This window comes from Pristiophorus japonicus, chromosome 13 (genome assembly GCF_044704955.1).
Source record: "Pristiophorus japonicus isolate sPriJap1 chromosome 13, sPriJap1.hap1, whole genome shotgun sequence".
NCBI lineage: Eukaryota > Metazoa > Chordata > Chondrichthyes > Pristiophoridae > Pristiophorus > Pristiophorus japonicus.
The window spans coordinates 75,067,872-75,088,150 of record NC_091989.1 but is presented as its reverse complement, the minus strand read 5'-3'; positions in this window follow the sequence as shown (position 1 = coordinate 75,088,150).

Below are 20,279 nucleotides of genomic sequence, written 5' to 3'. Positions count from 1 at the left end.
TCGGTGAGAGGCTGCGGGGGTTGGGGAGTCGGTGAGAGGCTGCAGCAGGGAGAGAAGGCAAAAAAGTAGAAAGAAATTGAAAGGTGATGTCACAGCCAAGGGGGTAAGTGATTGGCTGGTGATTGGTGAGCAGTTTTTCTTTTTCTTTTCTATATCAGTAAGTAACCTTTTAGCATTGTTGTTGCCTAATTCGGTTAATCTAAGGGTTAATTCATGGCAGAACAGCTCGGACACATGTTATGCTCTTCCTGCACTGTGTGGGAAGTCAGGGACGCTTCCGGTGCCCCTGACGACTACGTGTGCGGGAAGTGTATCCGCCTCCAGCTCCTGACGGACCATATTGCAGCACTGGAGCTGAAGGTGGATTCATTCTGGAGCATACACGATGCTGAGAATGACGTGAATAGCACATTTAGCGAGTTGGTCTTCCCGCAGGTAAAGGTTACACAGCCAGATCGTAAATGGGTGACCAACAGGAAGAACAATGCAAGGAAAGTAGTGCAGGGGTCCCCTGCGGTCATCCCCCTGCAAAACAGATACACCGCTTTGGGTACTGTTGAGGGGGATGACTCATCAGGGGAGGGCAGCAGCAGCCAAGTTCATGGCACCGTGGCTGGCTATGCTGCACAGCAGGGCAGGAAAAAGAATGGGAGAGCGATAGTGATAGGGGATTCAATTGTCAGGGGAATAGATAGACGTTTCAGCGGCTGCAACCAAGACTCCAGGATGGTATGTTGCCTCCCTCTGCAAAGGCCAAGGATGTCTCGGAGCGGGTGCAGGACACTCTGAAAAGGGAGGATGAACAGCCAGTTGTGGTGGTGCATAGAGGTACCGACGATATAGATACAAAACGGGATGAGGTCCTACGAGGCGAATTTAGGGAGCTAGGAGCTAAATTAAAAAGTAATACCTCAAAGGTAGTAATCTCAGGATTGCTACCAGTGCCACGTGCTAGTCAGAGTAGGAATTGCAGGATAGCTCAGATGAATACGTGGCTTGAGGAGTGGTGCAGCAGGGAGGGATTCAAATTCCTGGGACATTGGAACCGGTTCTGGGGGAGGTGGGACCAGTACAAACCGGACAGTCTGCACCTGGGCAGGACCGGAACCAATGTCCTCGGGGGAGTGTTTGCTGGTGCTGTTGAGGAGGAGTTGAACTAACATGGCAGGGGAATGGGAACCTATGCAGGGAGACAAAGGGAAATAAAATAGAGGCAGAAGCAAAAGATAGAAAGGAGAATAGTAAAAGTGGAGGGCAGAGAAACCCAAGGCAAAAAACAAAAAGGGCCACATTACAGCATAATTATAAAGGGTCAAAGTGTGTTAAAAAGGCAAGCCTGAAGGTTCTGTGTCTCAATGCGAGGAGTATTCGGAATAAGGTGGACAAATTAACTGCGCAGATAGCAGTTAACGGATATGATGTAATTGGCATCACGGAGACATGGCTCCAGGATGACCAAGGCTGGAAACTCAACATCCAGGGGTATTCAACATTCAGGAAGGATAGGCAGAGAGGAAAAGGAGGCGGGGTGGCGTTGCTGGTTAAAGAGAAAATTAATGCAATAGTAAGGAAGGACATTCGCCTGGATGATGTGGAATCGGTATGGGTGGAGCTGCGGAATACCAAAGGGCAGAAAACGCTAGTGGGAGTTGTGTACAGACCACCAAACAGTAGTAGTGAGGTTGGGGACAGCATCAAACAAGAAATAAGGGATGTGTGCAATAAAGGTACAGCAGTTATCATGGGCGACTTTAATCTATATTGATTGGGCTAACCAAACTGGTAGCAATGCGGTGGAGGAGGATTTCCTGGAGTGCATTAGGGATGGTTTTCTAGACCAATATGTCGAGGAACCAACTAGAGAGCTGGCCATCCTAGACTGGGTGATGTGTAATGAGAAGGGACTAATTAGCAATCTTGTTGTGCGAGACCCCTTGGGGAAGAGTGACCATAATATGGTAGAATTCTTTATTAAGATGGAGAGTGACACAGTTAATTCGGAGACGAGGGTCCTGAACTTAAGGAAGGGTAACTTCGACGGTATGAGACGTGAATTGGCTAGAATAGACTGGCAAAGGATACTTAAAGGGTTGACGGTGGATAAGCAATGGCAAACATTTAAAGATCACATGGATGAACTTCAGCAATTGCACATCCCTATTTGTGGTAAAAAATAAAACGGGGAAGATGGCTCAACCGTGGCTAACAAGGGAAATTAAGGATAGTGTTAAAGTCAAGGAAGAGGCATATAAATTGGTCAGAAAAAGCAGGAAACCTGAGGACTGGGAGAAATTTAGAATTCAACAGAGGAGGACTAAGGGTTTAATTAAGAGGGGGAAAATAAAGTACGAGAGGAAGCTTGCAGGGAATATAAAAACTGACCGCAAAAGCTTCTATAAATATGTGAAGAGAAAAAGATTAGTGAAGATAAACGTAGGTCCCTTGCAGTCGGATTCAGATGAATTTATAATATGGAACAAAGAAATGGCAAACCAATTGAACAAATACTTCGGTTCTGTCTTCACAAAGGAAGACACAAATAACCTTCTGAATGTACTAGAGGACAGTGGGTCTAGTGAGAAGGAGGAACTGAAGGATATCCTTATTAGGCGGGAAATTGTGTTCGGGAAATTGATGGGATTGAAGGCCGATAAATCCCCGGGGCCTGATAATCTGCATTCCAGAGTACTTAAGGAAGTGGCCCTAGAAATAGCGGATGCATTGGTGATCATTTTCCAACAGTCTATCGACTCTGGATCAGTTCCTATGGACTGGAACTAATGTAACACCACTTTTAATAAAAGGAGGGAGAGAGAAAATAGGTAATTATCGACCGGTTAGCCTGACATCAGTGGTGGGGAAAATGTTGGAATCAATCATTAAGGATGAAATAGCAGCGCATTTGGAAAGCAGTGACAGGATCGGACCAAGTCAGCATGGATTTATGAAAGGGAAATCATGCTTGACGAATCTTCTGGAATTTTTTGAGCATGTAACTAGCAGAGTGGACAAGGGAGAACCAGTGGATGTGGTGTATTTGGACTTTCAAAAGGCTTTTGACAAGGTCCCGCACAAGAGATTGGTGTACAAAATCAAAGCACATGGTATTGGGGGTAATGTACTGACGTGGATAGGGAACTGGTTGGTAGACAGGAAGCAAAGATTCAGGATAAACGGATCCTTTTCAGAATGGCAGGCAGTGACTAGTGGAGTGCCGCAGGGCTCAGTGCTGGGACCCCAGCTCTTTACAATATACATTAACGATTTAGATGAAGGAATTGAGTGTAATATCTCCAAGTTTGCGGATGACACTAAACTGGGTGGCGATGTGAGCTGTGAGGAGGACGCTAAGAGGCTGCAGGGTGACTTGGACAGGTTAGGTGAGTGGGAAAATGCATGGCAGATGCAGTATAATGTGGATAAATGTGAGGTTATCCATTTTGGGGGGAAAAAACACGAATGCAGAATATTATCTGAATGGCGGCAGATTAGGAAAAGGGGAAGTGCAACGAGACCTGGGTGTCATGGTTCATCAGTCACTGAAAGTTGGCATGCAGGTACAGCAGGTGGTGAAGAAGGCAAATGGTATGTTGGCCTTCATAGCTAGGGTATTAGAGTATAGGAGCAGGGAGGTCTTACTGCAGTTGTACAGGGCCTTAGTGGGGCCTCACCTGGAATATTGTGTTCAGTTTTGGTCTTCTAATCTGAGGAAGGATGTTCTTTCTATTGAGGGAGTGCAGCGGAGGTTCACCAGACTGATTCCAGGGATGGTTGGACTGTCATATGAGGAGAGACTGGATCAACTGGGCCTTTATTCACCTGGAGTTTAGAAGGATGAGAGGGGGTCTCATAGAACCGTATAAAATTCTGACGGGACTGGACAGATTAGATGTGGGAAGAATGTTCCCGATGTTGGGGAAGTCCAGAACCAGGGGACATAGTCTTGGGATAAGGGGTAGTACATTTAGGACTGAGATGAGGAGAAACTTCTTCACTCAAAGAGTTGTTAACCTATGTAATTCCCTGCCGCAGAGAGTTGTTGATGCCAGTTCATTGGATATATTCAAGAGGGAGTTTGATATGGCCCTTACGGCTAAAGGGATCAAGGGGTATGGAGAGAAAGCAGGAAAGTGGTACTGAGGGAATGATCAGCCATGATCTTATTAAATGGCGGTGCAGGCTCGAAGGGCCGAATGGCCTACTCCTGCACCTATTTTTTATGTTTCTATGTTTCTATGTAGGGCTGGAGGAGGTTAGAGTTAGGGAGCAGCACACTATGTAGGGATTTCAAAATAAGCATGAAAATGTTAAAAACTGAGGAGTTTCCGGACCGGGAGCCAATGTAGGACAGAGAGCGCAGGGGTGAATGGGTGAACGTGAGCAATAGGTTGCATGTTGCGCGTGTTGTCCATTAGAAGCACAAGGGATAAGTTTCCTCAGGGCTTCTTGGAGTTTCCTCTGAAGTTACAACAGTGGAACGGAACCTCTCCCCCGCCAGGTAGATATTTTCACTGATGGGGAAAACATATTCAAGTTTCAAACAGAAACAGAAGAAGCTGGAAGCAGGCAACAGGTCAGTCAGCATCTGTGGAGAGAGCAGAGGAGTTAATGTTTGCACTGTGGACTGTTCGTGTACTATTGGGAAAGCTCCCTTTTGTCAAAACCATACAGAATATTGGAAATTGGTGCGGTCCCAGCCTGCAAGACCATCAGCAGGCCGGGGCCATTGGAGGGAGCAGCGTACGGCGGTATACCACTGCAGGGAGCAGCGTGTGCTGCTGCAGGATGGCGATGGCTGATTGGAACACGGGCAGGTACAGCAGGAGTGGCGAGGTCGGGGTGAAGGAGCGGCGAGAGTTCGTAGAGGGATGTGATCGGGGCCCAGAAGAGGCGAAGGCTCACGGGTAGCATGGGCCAGCTCACACTGCGATATGTGTGCAGCAGAGCTGGTCTCCAGTCACCTTGGTTAATCCTTGCCACTGGACCAAGACCTAGCTCTGTCAAGCCCGTGTGGTGGCTGGTGTGCAACGGCCACATGTTAAAAAAATCCACGCACAGGCATCTTCCACCCTTCAGGATGTAATTCGTGATCTGGAATATTAAGTCTTTCATTGAAACACCTGTGAACTTATCCCTTTTCGGCATGGAAGTAAGTCATTCTCGTTTCGAGGGACTGCCTATGATGATGATGATGATGATAGGTGAGCAGGACTTGGTGCGAGTTAGGATACAGGCAGCAGAGCTTTGGATGAGCTCAGGTTTAAGGAGGGTGGAAGATGGGAGGCTGGCCAGGAGAGTATTAGAATAGTCGAGTCTAGAGGCAACAAAGGCATGAGTGAGGGTTTCAGCTGCAGATGAGCTGAGATAGGGGCGGAGTCGGGTGATGTTACTGAGGTGGAAATAGGCGGTCTTGGAGAATCTAATGGAACGTTAGCCTTCATCTCAAGAGGGCTGGAATACAAATAGGTGGAAGTTGTGCTACAGTTGTACAGAGCTCTGGTTAGACCCCACCTGGAGGAATGCGTTCAGTTTTGGGCATCGCCCCTCAGGGAGGATATCGTGACCTTGGAGGGAGCAAAGCAGATTCACTAGAATGATTCCGGAGCACAGGGGGTTAAATTATGGGACAGGTTAAATAGAGAAGGCTTATATTCTATTGAGTATAGAAGATTGGTGGTGATCTAATTAAAGTGTTAAAGATGATCAAAGGGAAGATAGAAAAACTATCTCCGCTAATGGGAGAATCCAGAACAAGGTTCTACGGTCTAGAATTTGCCATAAAGTGACGGACCCAAAACTGGCCCTTGGGGAACACCACTGCAAACCCCTCCCAGTCTGAAAATATCCATCCGCTGCTTCCTGTCACTGAGCTCATTCCCCGCCCATACCCTCACTTTCCCCTTAATTCCATGGGCTTCCATCTTCTTAACATGCTTCCTGTATGGTACTTTGCCAAATGTCTTCAGAATGTCCAACAACATCGACAGCATCTACAGCACTGCCTTGATCAACATTCTCTGTTACCGCATCCAACAATTCAATCGTTAGTCAGGCACGATTCACCGTTATCAAATCCATGCTGGCTCTCCTTGATTAACTTGTGCCTTTCTAAATGAAAGTTAATTTTGTCCCTGATAATGGTTTCCAATAACTTCCCCACCATCGATGTTAGGCTGACTGGCCTGTAGATTCCTGGGTTATCCCTCTCCCCTTTCTTCAATAGTGGTAGATCATTAGATTGATAGATGTTTGTTGGGAAAGGTTATTAAGGGGCAATGCATGTAGGTGGAATGAAGATACAGATCAGCCATGATATGATTGAATGTTGATACAGCCTTGAGGGGCTGAATGGCCTGCTCCTGTGTCTATGGTCCTATGTTTATCAAGGGAGAGGCATCAAAGGGTAAATGGAGTTGAGGTACAGATCAGGCATCATCTAATTAAATGACCAAATTGGCTTGAGGTACTGAATGGCCTCCACCTGTTGTTGTAAATGTATACAAACTTTATTGGTAGGAGGCAAACAATCCCATCACTGCCCATCGCCCAAGTACACTGTTCTCTGGGTCCTAACCATGTGGAAACCTGTTATTGCATTCTAGCACATCAAGCCATTCTAACCTAAATGAAGCCCAAGGGTTTTCCAAACTTTATGTTATCAAGGTGAGGCCCCTTTAACTGGACGGATCAATGTGAGACATCACAGGGCAAGCCTTACCCTCACACTGCGCATCACAGTGAGATCACGCATCACAATAGGTTTTTAAACTGGGAAGATTTGAGGCACAACCAGGTTAAGTGAAGGAAAGCGAGTTTCGCCAACTGACTAACTGGCTGATCTATCTAGGAGTGAATGTGGTCGGGGAGAAGGTCGGAACAGGGTTACTTTGTGAAGGGAGCGTGAACAATGGAAATATCATCATCCAGCAGGTTAGACAGAAGGTTGTGGACGTTTAAGGTTTGTCTCAACCTATTTGTCTTGTATCATAATGTGTGAAAGTTATACTGAGCAATATGATCAGTTTAACAGACTCAGTAATATTGATGCACAGTCGGGTGTTATAGTTCAATCGGGGCCTAGAAATTTGGCTACTTAGCAGCACCCGGTAGCGGCAGATTCCAGACAATATTGGCGACCGCACTGTAACGCCCACCTCTGGCACAGGAGTCAGCGAGCAGCACTGTCTCTGGAGAGTGTAACATCAGTCGACGTTCAACGCCAGCTTAACACCACGCTCTGCCAACTTGGACCTTTGTGCTGAGTTCAGTGAAGGGTCTTAAGCTGGCTCTGAAAATTGAGCATGCTGTCCGCACTTCTTAAAGGGACACACACATCTCATAGAATCATAGAGATTTACAGCACAGAAGGATGCCATTCGGCCCATCGTTTCCATGCCGGCTGACAAAGAGCTATCCAGAGTAATCCCTCTTTCCAGCTCTTGGTTCATAGCCCTGTGGATTATGGCACTTCAAGTACACATCCAAGTACTTTTTAAATGCTATGAGGGTTTCTGTCTCTACCACCCTTTCAGGCAGTGAGCTCCAGACCCCCACCACCCTCTAAACCTCCTACCACTTAATTTAAATCTATGCCTCCTGGTTTTTGGCCCCTCTGCTAAGGGGAATGGGTCCGTCCTATCCACTCTATCTAGGCCTCTCATAGTTTTATGCATCTCAATTAGGTCTCCCCTCAGCCTCCTCTGTTCCAAAGAAAACAACACCAGCCTGTCCAATCTTTCTTCATAACATAAATCTCCTCTGTACCCTCTCTAGTGCAATCACATCTTTCCTGTAATGTGGTGACCAGAACTGCACGCAGTACTCTAGCTGTGGATTAACTAGTGTTTTATACAGTTCAAGCATAACCTCGCTGCTCTTGTATTCTATACCTAGGCTAATAAAGCCAAGCATCTCGTACTTGAATCCAACTTGCCACTTTGCCTTCAATGCCATGGGCTTTTACTTTTGTGACCAGACTGCCATGTGGGACCTTATCAAAAGCCTTGCTAAAGTCTATATTCACTACATCGTATGCACTGCCCTCATCGCCCCTCCTGGTTACCTCCTCAAAAAATTCAATCAAGTTACTCAGACACTTAACAAATCCATGCTGACTGTCCTTGATTAATCCGTGTCTTTCTAAATGAAGATTTATCCTGTCCTTCAGAATGTTTTCAATAATTTTCCACCATCGAGGTTAGGCTGACTGGCCTGTAATTACTCGTTCTACCCCTTTCTCCCTTTTTAATCAATGATACAATGTTAGCAAGTCTTCCATTCCTCCGGCACACACCTGTAGCCAGAGAGGATTGGCAAATGGTGGTCAGAGCCTCTGCTATTTCCTCTCTTGCTTTTCTTAACAGCCTGCGATACATTTCACCTGGGCTGGGGATTTATCCACTTTCAAAGCTGCTAAACCCCTTACTACTTCCTCTGTCACTGTTTATTTCATCTAATATTTCACACTCCTCCTCCATGATTGCAATGTCTGCATCGCCCCTCTCTTTTGTGAAAAGAGACGCAAAGTATTCATTTAGAACCATACCCACACCTTGCGACTCCACACACAGAATACCTTTATGGTCCCTAAGAGGGCCCACTCTTTCTTTAGTTATCCTCTTGCTCTTAATGTATTTATAAAACATCTTTGGGTTTCATTGATTTTTCTTGGCAATATTTTTTTATGCCCTCATTTTGCTTTCCTAATTTCCTTTTTAATTTCACCCCTGCACCTTCTATACTCCTCTAGGGTTTCTGCAGTACTGAACCCTCAGTATCTGTCATCAGCTTCCCTTTTCTTCTTTATCCTGCCCTGTAAGCCCCTTGACGTCCAGGGAGCTCTCGATTTGTTGGCCGGATTGGATTTGTCCTGCTTTTTGTGGACAGGACATACCTGGGCAGTTTTCCACATTGTCGGGTAGATGCCAGTGTTGTAGCTGTACTGGAACAGCTTGGCTAGAGGTGCGGCTAGTTCTGGCGCACAAGTCTTCAGCACGACAGCCAGGATGTTGTCGGGGCCCAAAGCCTTTGCTGTATCCAGTGGGCTGAGTTATTGTTTGATATCACGTGGAGTGAATCGAATTGGCTGAAGACTGGCCTTTATGACGGTTGGGACCTCAGAAGGAGATGGATCATCCATCCACTCAGCACATTTGGCTGAAGATGGTTGCAAATGCCTTGTGTTTTCTGCTTGCATGCTGGTCTCTGCCATCATTGAGGATGGGGATATTCATGGAGCCTCCTCCTCCCGTTAGTTGTTTAATGGTCCACCACCATTCACGACTGGATGTAGCAGGACTGCAGAGCTTTAATCTGATTATTGATTGTGGGATCGCTTAGCCCTGTCTATAGCATGCTGCTTCCGCTGTTTAGCATACATGTAGTCTTGTGTTGAAGCTTCCCCAGGTTGATACCTCATTTTTAGATATGCCTGGTGCTGCTCCTGGCATGCTGTTCTGCACTCCTCATTGAACCAGGATTGGTCCCCTGGCTTGATGGTAATGGTAGAGTGAGGGATATGCCAGGCCATGAGGTTACAGATTGTGGTGGAATACAATTCTGCTGCTGCTGATGGCCCACAGCGCCTCATGGATGCCCAGTTTTGAGCTGCTAGATCTATTCTGAATCTATCCCATTTAACACGATGGTAGTGCCACACAACACAATGGAGGGTGTCCTCAGTGTGAAGATGGGACTTCATCTCCACAAGCACTGTGTGTTATGAACTACCAACACTGTCATGGACAGATGCATCTGTGACAGGTAGATTCAAGTAGTTGCCCAGTCTGGCAGCTATATCCTCCAGGACTCGGCCAACTTGGTCGGTAGTGATGCGACTGAGCCACTCTTGGTGCGGATGTTGAAGATCCTCACCCAGAGTACATTCTGTGTCATTGCTGCCCTCAGTGCTTCTTCCCAGTGGTGTTCAACATGGTGAAGTACTGATTGATCAGCTGAGGGAGCCCGGTACATGGTAATCAGAATAACATTTCCTTGCCCATGCTTGACCTGAAGTTATGAGATGTCAATGTCGATGACTCCCAGGGCCACTGCCTCCTGACTGTATACCAGGGAGCCACAACCTCTGGTGGGTCTGTCCTGCTGGTGGGACAGGACATACCCAGAGCCAACCTGAGCAGGAGCTAGGGGAGGAGCGGTGGTACATTCAAATTCAAAACCAACAAAAAAACAAGGAATGATGCCACAGGACAGCAGGTAGGTGATTGGTTGGTGAGTATAACAACTCTTCTGCTGTCTAGGTTAGGTAAGTGATTAAATTCAGAACTGGGAGAGTATTAACTATTATAACATTATCAATGTGAGCACTTAAACTAAATTAACTTATTATAACTAAAATTAATCATTTGAATAAAAACTGTAACCCATTATATAAATAAGATAAGGTTAGATAGAGCTGGCCGGGCAGGTGGGTGTGGTTACTGGGGGATGTGGGAGTTGGCAGAGACCAATGAGATCCCGAGCGACCACATCTGCAGTATGTGTCTGCAGCTCGAGGAACTTCTGCTCAGAGCTGCAGTACTTGCGATTGATCAGGGAAGGGGAGAGTTATCTGTACTCTTTGTTCCAGGAGGCAGTCACACCCCTCCTTTACTAGTGCTTTAGTAAAGTACTAAAGCAGTACTTTAGAGTTTGTCAATGGTCAGGGACAGGAGGTTGTGACTGCAAGTCGGGAAGGTATGGGAATTTAGAGTATTTAAGCCTTGACCTTGTCCGACAGGTGTGAGGTACTTGCTGCCTATATGGATGATAACAAGGATGGAAGGATGGGCAAACTGACCACGGCACTGTGGTACAAGAGGCCATTCAAGTGGGGGAAGTAAAAAGGAATGTGTTAGTGGTAGGGGACAGTATAGTCAGGGGAATAGATACTGTTCTCTGCAGCCATGACAGGGAGTACCAAAGGCTGTGTTGTCTGCCCGGTGCCAGGGTTAAAGACATCAGTGTGGGAAGGGGAGGAGCCAGTCATCGTGGTCCATATATGATCCAATGACATAGATAGAAGTAGGAATGAGGTTCTGCTGAGAGAGTTTGAGGAGTTGGGGTCCAAATTAAAAAGCAGATCCCCAAAGGTAATAATCCCTGGATTGTTACCTGAGCCATGTGTCTATTGGGATACGAATAAGCAGATTAGAAAGTTAAATGTGTGGCTGTAAGCATGGTGTGGGAGGCAGGGGTTTTACTTCATGGGACACTGGCACCAGTACTGGGGAAAGAGGGAGCTGTTCCGTTGGGACAGGCTTCACTTAAACTGGGCTGGGATCAGTGTCCTGGCAAATCGAATAACTAGGGCAGTAAACAGGGCTTTAATGAAGGTGGGTGGGGAGGGTGGGGTGGGGGGGAAGTAGGATTCAGGAAAGGGTAAATTTAAAATCAGGGAAATGTCAAGACTCTAGAACAGAACAGAGGCTTGGTTAAAAATAAGCAGGGAGAGAGAGAGCAACAAAGGTCATAGGGCATCAGTGACTAAGGTGTCATCAGGGAAAAATAGAAAAAAGTCAAAGCTAAAGGCATTATATTTGAATGCGTGAAGCATTCGCAACAAAATAGATGAATTAATAGCGCAGATAGAAATTAATAGCTTTGATCGAATAGCCATTTTGGAGACGAAGCAACAAAGTGACCAAGGTTCAGACTTAAATATTCCACGATATTTAACTTATAGACGAGATGGGCAAAATGTACAAGAAGGATGGGTAGCCCTGATAATAAAGGATGGGATAAAGACAGTAGAGACAGGATCGGTCCAAGTCAGCATGGATTTATGAAAGGGAAATCCTGATTGACAAATCTTCTAGAATTTTTTGAGGATGTAACTAGTAGAGTGGACAAGGGAATTGAATGTAATATCTCCAAGTTTGCCGAATGGCCTACTCCTGCCCCTATTTTCTATGTTTCTATGTTTCTAGAGAGAAAGGATCTTGGCTCGGAAAATCAAAAAGTAGAATCAGTCTGGGTGGAGCTACAAAATAGCAAGGGGCAGAAAACATCGGTGGGAGTTATTTATAGGCCCCCAAACAGCAGTGGTAATGTAGGGCACAGTAGACACCAGGAAATTAGAGGCAAAGGTAATACAGTAATCATGGGGGATTTTAATCTACATATAGACTGGGAAACCAAATTTGCAGTAATAGTGTGGAGGACGAGTTCATGGAATGTTTACAAGATAGTTTTTTTAGATCAGTATGTTGAGGGATCAACTAGGGAACAGGTTATTTTAGATCTCGCACCGTGCAATGAGAAAAGGTTAATTAATAGCCTTGTAGTAAAGGGGCCTTCAGGGAAGAGTGATCATAATATGATAGAGTTTTATATTGAGGTTGAAAGTGATTTATTTAAGTCCAAAACTAGGGTCTTAAATCTTAACAAATCACTCGTGTCTAATTCCATGGATACCGGCACACCGTTTAATTTTACCTCCATCATTATCGGTTGGCTCTTTGTTAGGAACACACGTACGCTGTACACTTCCTCCTCGGAGCTCTTAAATGCCTTGGGCTGCATCGCCAGACCCACACTGGATTTATCATCATCCACGTGGTGTGTCGCAGCTCGCTTGCTCTGCTGTGGACACGTCCGCTGAAGATGCCCCGTCTTCGCACACCCTCTGCATACATCCTGCCTGAAGCGGCACTGTTGGGGTCGGTGATTCCCCCCGCAACGCCAACATGTTGAGCTCGGATTTGCGCCCGATGGTGGGCTTTGAGCGGCTCCCGTTCTCGCATACGCAGTCGAGTAGGCCCTCGATGGCGAACTTTGAGCGGTTTCCGGTCTTGCAGACGCAGTCAAGTAGGCCCTGCCATGTACAGCTCTGCCAGCCATCGATACAATTTTGTACACAGTACTTGCCGTGGAGTTCGCGATATTTGCTTCGTGCTTTTCTGCGTGGACATGCAAGCCTGGGCCATGGTGATGATCTTGCTGAGGTCCGGCGTCTCCGCAGCCAGCAGCTTACTTAAGATCACCTCATGGTTGACCCTGATCACGAAAAAGTCACGCAGCATGTCTTCCAACACAGGCCCAAGTTTGCAAGGCTCTGCAAGATGTCTCAGGTCGGCAACAAATGCCGTTACATCCTGGCTTTCTGGACGAACATGCGTATAGAAGTGATATCTGGATATAAGGATTCCTTCCGTGGGTTTAAGGTGTTCTCGAACGAGAGCAGTTCTTTGTAATCCTTTTCTGTAGGAAGACTGGGTGAGAGCAGATTCTTGATGAGTGCATAGGTTGTGGGGCCACAGACGGTGAGAAGAACTGCCCTGGGCTTCTCTGCATCCTTGTCTTTGTTTAGGTCGTTTGCCACAAAATACTGCTCAAGACGATCCATGAAATCTCCCCAATCCACTCCCTCATTGAATCTCTCGATAATTCCAACAGTACTCAATCATGCTTGCCATACTTTTGCATGTGTTTGTATTTGCCTCATCGCCAGTTGTGGTGTATGAAATGATACAATGAACTCTGTACTGTGAGCCAGTGACCAGGTGTAACCTGGGCAGTCTTTAATGGCTTCCAGAAGTGAAGATCCAAAGGTGAAGTTCAGGTTATATACTGGGCCCAGCACCAGTGTACCTGTGACCCTAGGACCTCCGACGGTAGTGCCCCCTGTTGGTGGGCAGACCTTATGTACATACATTACGGTTCCCATCAAGCCAAAGGACAAGCCACTGATGGAGGTTCTAACCAAGTTGGAACAGCACTGCAGTCCTGAGCCCCTGGAAATTGCTGAAAGTTATTGTTTTGGAATACACAATCAATAAAATGATGAGGGTATCAGTGAGTACACAGAAATATAGAAAATAGGAGGGCCATTCGGCCCTTCGAGTCTGCACCGCTATTCAATATGATCATGGCAGATCCTCTATCTCAACACCATATTCCCACTTTCTCCCCATACCCCTTGATGCCTTTTGTTTCTAGAAATCTATCTATCTCCCTCTTAAATATATTCAGTGACTTGGCCTCCACAGCCTTCTGTGGTAGAGAATTCCACAGGTTCACCACCCTCTGAGTGAAAAAATTTCTCCTCATCTCGGTCCTAAATTTCCTACCCCGTATCCTGAGACTGTGACCCCTTGTTCTAAACTCCCCAGCCAGAGGAAACATCCTCCCCACATCCAGTCTATCCAGCCCAGTCAGAATTTTATACGTTTCAATGAGATCTCCTCTCATTCTTCTAAACTCTAGTGAATACAGGCCTCGTCGACCCAATCTCTCCTCATATGACAGTCCTGCCATCCCAGGAATCAGTCTGATGAACCTTCGCTGCACTCCCTCTATGACAAGTATATCCTTTCTTAGGTAAGGAGACCAAAACTGCACACAATACTCCAGGTGTGGTCGCACCAAGGTCCTGTATAACTGTAGTAAGACATCCTTGCTCCTATACTCAAATCCTTGTAGCTTTAAAAAAGCTATCCACTCACTGTCATTTCGGAAACTTTCCGGAGCGAGCAGTGCGCGATCGCTTTGTTTGTGGGTTGTAAAATGAAGGACTCAGAAGGAAATCGATGACAACTCCTAACTTGACTTTTGATTTAGCATGTCAGACAGCTATATTGATGGATATGGCCGACCAATACTCCTGAGAATTTTGCGCCATTTCCAGTCATCAGGCAACCGAGGTGAATCGCCTGCAGGTTAAAAGTAAAAGGCAGTTGGGCCGCAAGGCCTCAGCAACTGGCCAAGGTAACAGCGCATTGATGCTATCGATGCCTGGGACAACACATTGCTCAAAGTTGTCCATATGTGAAGGTAGAGTGTTTCTGCTGCAAGAAAACTGGGCATCTTGTGAAAGCGGCTGTCTGAAGAGTAAACTGATTTTCAAGGCTAGAAGTAGAAATTGCCAGAGACTACATAGCATTGAAGGGAAGCAACAGGACGAGGAGGTCCTGGAGATAGACATCACCAGGAGCATGAAAATATCAAACAACGATATGCGAAGTATCATCATCCAAGTTCATGATCCAGGAACCAGGATATCCATGGAAATCGACACTGGTGCATCCATGAGTGTAGTACCGCAATTGCTGTATCTTGACAAGTTGCGTGACTTTTGACTGGAGAAGTTGAAGTTAGAACTGCGAGGCTACTCAGGAGAGAAAATCTGTTGTAGGAAGTATCATTATACCGGTGAAATACAAGGATCAGTTTCAGAGCTTTCCCCTCATAGTAGTGGCAGGAGACAATCCTGCCTTGATATGTAGAAATTGGTTGGGATCACTGAAGCTGGATTAGAATGAGATTTTTCGTGTGGAAGCAAAATTTGCATCAGAAGATGACATCATCAAGCAGTATCCAAAGGTCTTCCACCAAACAGGCAGTCCATTCCAAGACTTCAAGGTGAATGTCAGAATGCAGAAGGACGCAAGACCAGTTTACTGCAAGCCACATCCCATACCATACTCACTCAAGGAGAAAGTTGAGCAAGAAATCAAATGACTAGTGTAAGGGGGTAAAAGTACACTTAAGTATGCTTTTTAGCAAAAAGATACTCACACCAATAGCTGCCACATCGTCCAGGTTGGAGAATCTGTATCCTGCCGACTACGCCAATTGTTGGGGTAAAAAGAAGACTTTTCTTCAAGGTGGATTCCCTGAAATAAGGAATCGACACCAGCCCTTATAACGACCACGGAATCAATCAGATGACCTTGGATTCACTTTTATGATCTTTATTCAAGCATATGCAGGGGTAGCTCACAGTCTTAGCCACCTAAGACTGGATCTTCTACGATTGATGGTTTCACACACAGTTATATAGTTTCTGAGGTGTGCGACCCTTGTGCAAAGCCTTCTATGACCATCGGTTGGCCTACAGCTTATTAGCTATATTGATTCGTTAATCCTCATCAGACTGGCTGCTGAGTGGTTTCGCAACCTCTCCATCTCCCATGGCATGTGGAGCCGATGTCAGTCTATTGGAATGTGTTGTTCCACAGGTTTAACCTTGCTCTGGCTTTTTCAGCTTGGTCTGCAGTTTTTAAAGATAAACACACAAGCATGAGCTACGCCCTTTAACCTGATTTCATGCCATATCCTTATTTGGGTCTTAAGTGTACTTTTTACTTAAGTATACTTTTACCCCCTTACAACTAGAAACTGAGAACATTATCTCCAAGGTAGATCTGAGTAATTGGGCTACACCCATTGTTGTTGTACCTAAGTCAGATGGTACGTTAAGGTTGTGTGGTAATTATAAAGTAACTGTAAATCAGGTTCTAAAAGGTAATCTACCCAATACATTGCCAAATGTGGAAGATTTGTTCACAACCCTGACAGGTGGCCAGATCTTTTCAAAGTTAGATCTAACAAATGCCTACCTACAATTTGAGTTAAATGAAGAACCCAGGTCAGGCTTGACTATAAATACTCATCTAGGCCTATATCAGTTTAATAGGCTACCATTTAGAGTGTCTTCCACCACGACCATATTCCAAGGGGTGAGGAACCAGATTTTGCAAGGGATTGAAGGGGTAGTGTGTTATTTTAGATAACATACTCATTTCAGCACAAACAGGTAAATCCATGATAAGGTGTTGAATGAAGTGCTCAAATATCTAGAGAAGCACTGAGTATGAGTAACTGCTCATAAGTGTGAGATGTTTCAACAGTGGAGTACTTAGGGCACAGAGTAGACAAAGGGAAAGTTGGATGCAATCAGAAATGCACCCACTCCCAAGAATATTAGCAAACTTCGATCATTTTTGGGTCTTTTGAATTATTACGGTAAGTTCCTCCCACATTTGGCTACAGTGTTACATCCACTGAATAAGCTGTTGAAAAAACAGGTCCCTTGGAAGTGGTCAAAAGGATGCGACGCAGCATTCAAAGAGTGTAAATGCCAGTTAGTAGAGAGCACCATGTTAGTTCATTATGACATATCTAAGGAGATAGAGCTAGCATGTGACGCCTCTCCGTACAGAGTTGGGGAAGTGATCTCTCACGTATTATATAAGAACACAAGAACATAAGAAATAGGAGCAGGAGTGTCGAAATCTCTACTCTCAATTGAACTAAAAATATGAAACTCTGTGACACAAACAGCTCCGGTAGATGTCCCTTTAATAGTTTTACTTGTTGCAAGGAAAAGTCTCACTAAGTCAAAGTCTCAGCGAAGACTTCTAGAGTGGTACAGAATCAATTATCTTTATACAGAAAAAAAAACAAAGAACTTATGGTTCCATCACATGTATCAGTTCTGCCCTTGACGTTAGCAAATACAGATAAGGAGTTCTTCAATCACTTAATTAACACCACATCCTTGTTTTAGTCTATATCTGTACAACCTTTATCTAGTACTTCTAAGGTTTAGCAGAGCAACAGTTATTAGTCGGGAGTATAATTCTAACAGGACATTCTTTCTGTTAGGGAGGGTAAATTCAAGGTTCCCTCACTCACACAGATGGCTCCTGCTTTTCTAAATTAGTCGGCGATCAGTCAAGATTAGTATGTTTATGCAGGAGCAGGCTGTCTGCTGCAGGGGCTTCTGGGAGAACTGAGACTCCATTTTGTTTTATTACAAAAGGGTACTTTTAACAGAAAGTGTAACTTCTAAAAGTAAATTTCCACAGGAGTAGACCATTTGGCCCCTTGAGCCTGCTCCGCCATTTAATAAGATCATGGCTGATCTGATCCTGGCCTCAGCTCCATTCCCTGCCCGCTCCCCATAACTTTTGACTCCTTTATCATTCAAAAATCTGTCTATCTCCATCTTAAATATATTCAATGACCCAGCCTCCACCCAGCTGGAGTAAAGAATTCCAAAGATTCACGACCCTCTGAGAGAAGAAATTCCTCCTCATCTCCGTTTTAACTGGGCGGCCCCTTATTCTGAGACTATGCCCCCTAGTTCTAGATTCCCCCACGAGGGGAAACATCCTCTCTGCATCTACCCTGTCAAGTCCCCTCAGAATCTTATATGTTTCAATAAGATCACCTCTCATTCTTCTAAACTCTAAGGAGTATAGGCCCAACCTACTGAACCTTTCTTCATAAGACAAACCCTTCAGCTCAGAAATCAACCTCGTGAACCTTCTCTGAACTGCCTCCAATGCAAGTATATCCCTCCTTAAATAAGGAGACCAAAACTGTACGCAGTATTCTAGGTGTGGTCTCACCAACACCCTGTACAGTTGGAGCAGGATCCCTCTGTACCTCAGCATTTTGTAATCTCTCCCCATTTAAATAATCATTTGCTTGTTTATTTTTCCTACCAAAGTGGATAACCTCACATTTTACAACATTATGGTCCATTTGCCAAACTTTTGCCCACTCACTGAGCCTATCTATATCCCTTTGTAGATTATTTGTCTCATCCTCACAACTTGCTTTCCCACCTATCTTTGTATCATCAGCAAATTTGGCTACATTACACTCAGTCGCTTTATCCAAGCCATTTATATAAATTGTAAATAGTTGAGGCCCCAGTTGAGATCTCTCTTGCACCCCACTAGTCACTGTTTGCCAGCTTGAAAATGACCCATTTATCCTGACTCTCTGTTTTCTGTTAGTTAGCCAATCCTCTATCCATGCTAATATATTACCGCCAACCCCGTGAACTTTTATCTTGTGCAGTGACCGTTTGTGTGGCACCTTATCGAATGCTTTCTGGAAATCCAAATACACCACATCAACTGGTTCTCCGTTATCCACTCTGCTCGTTACATCCTCAAAGAACTCCAGCAAAAGGAAACATGATTTCCTTTCCTAAAACCATGCTGACTCTGCTTGACTGTATTATGATTTTCTAAATGTCCTGCTACTACTTCCTTAATGATGGACTCCAGCATTTTCCCAATGACAGATGTTAGGCTAACTGGTCTATAGTTTCCTGCTTTCTGTTTCCCTCCTTTCTTAAATAGGGGTGTTACATTTGCGGTTTTCCAATCCGCTGGGACCGCCCCAGAATCCAGGGAATTTTGGTAGATTACAACCAATGCATCCACTATCTCTGCAGTCACTTCTCTTAAGACCCTAGGATGTAAGCCATCAGGTCCAGGAGACTTGTCCACCTTTAGTCCCATTAGTTTTCCTAGTACTTTTTCTCTAGTGATAGTGATTATTTTAAGTCCCCCCCCCCCCGCCCCCAATAACTTCTTGATTATCCATTATTGGGATGTTTTTAGTGTCTTCTATCGTGAAGAACGATACAAAATATTTGTTGAAAGTCTCCGCTGTTTCATTGTTACCTATTATTAATTCTCCAGTCCCATCCTCTAAGGGACCAACATTTACTTCAGCTACTTGTTTCCTTTTTATATACCTGTAGAAGCTCTTAGAAACATAGAAAATAGGTGCAGGAGTAGGCCATTCGGCCCTTCGAGCCTGCACCGTCATTCAATGAGTTCATGGCTGAACATGCAACTTCAGTACCCCACTCCTGCTTTCTCACCATACCCCTTGATCCCCCTAGTAGTAAGGACTTCATCTAACTCCTTTTTGAATATATTTAGTGAATTGGCCTCAACAACTTTCTGTGGTAGAGAATTCCACAGGTTCACCACTCTCTGGGTGAAGAAGTTTCTCCTCATCTCGGTCCTAAATGGCTTACCCCTTATCCTTAGACTGTGACCCCTGGTTCTGGACTTTCCCAACATTGGGAACATTCTTCCTGCATCTAACCTGTCTAAATCCATCATAATTTTAAACGTTTCTGTGAGATCCCCTCTCATTCTTCTGAACTCCAGTGAATACAAGCCCAGTTGATCCAGTCTTTCTTGATATGTCAGTCCCGCCATCCCGGGAATCAGTCTGGTGAACCTTCGCTGCACTCCCTCAATAGCAAGAATGACCCAACTTAGTGTCATCCGCAAATTTGGAGATACTAATTTAATCCTCTCATCTAAATCATTAATGTACAATGTAAACAGCTGGGGCCCCAGCACAAAACCTTGCGGTACCCCACTAGTCACTGCCTGCCATTCTGAAAAGTACCCATTTACTCCGACTCTTTGCTTCCTGTCTGACAACCAGTTCTCAATCCACGTCAGCACACTACCCCCAATCCCATGTGCTTTAACTTTGCACATTAATCTCTTGTGTGGGACCTTGTCGAAAGCCTTCTGAAAGTCCAAATACACCACATCAACTGATTCTCCCTTGTCCACTCTACTGGAAACATCCTCAAAAATTCCAGAAGATTTGTCAAACATGATTTCCCTTTCACAAATCCATGCTGACTTGGACCTATCATGTCACCTCTTTCCAACATCCTTAATAATTGATTCCATCATTTTACCCACTACTGATGTCAGGCTGAC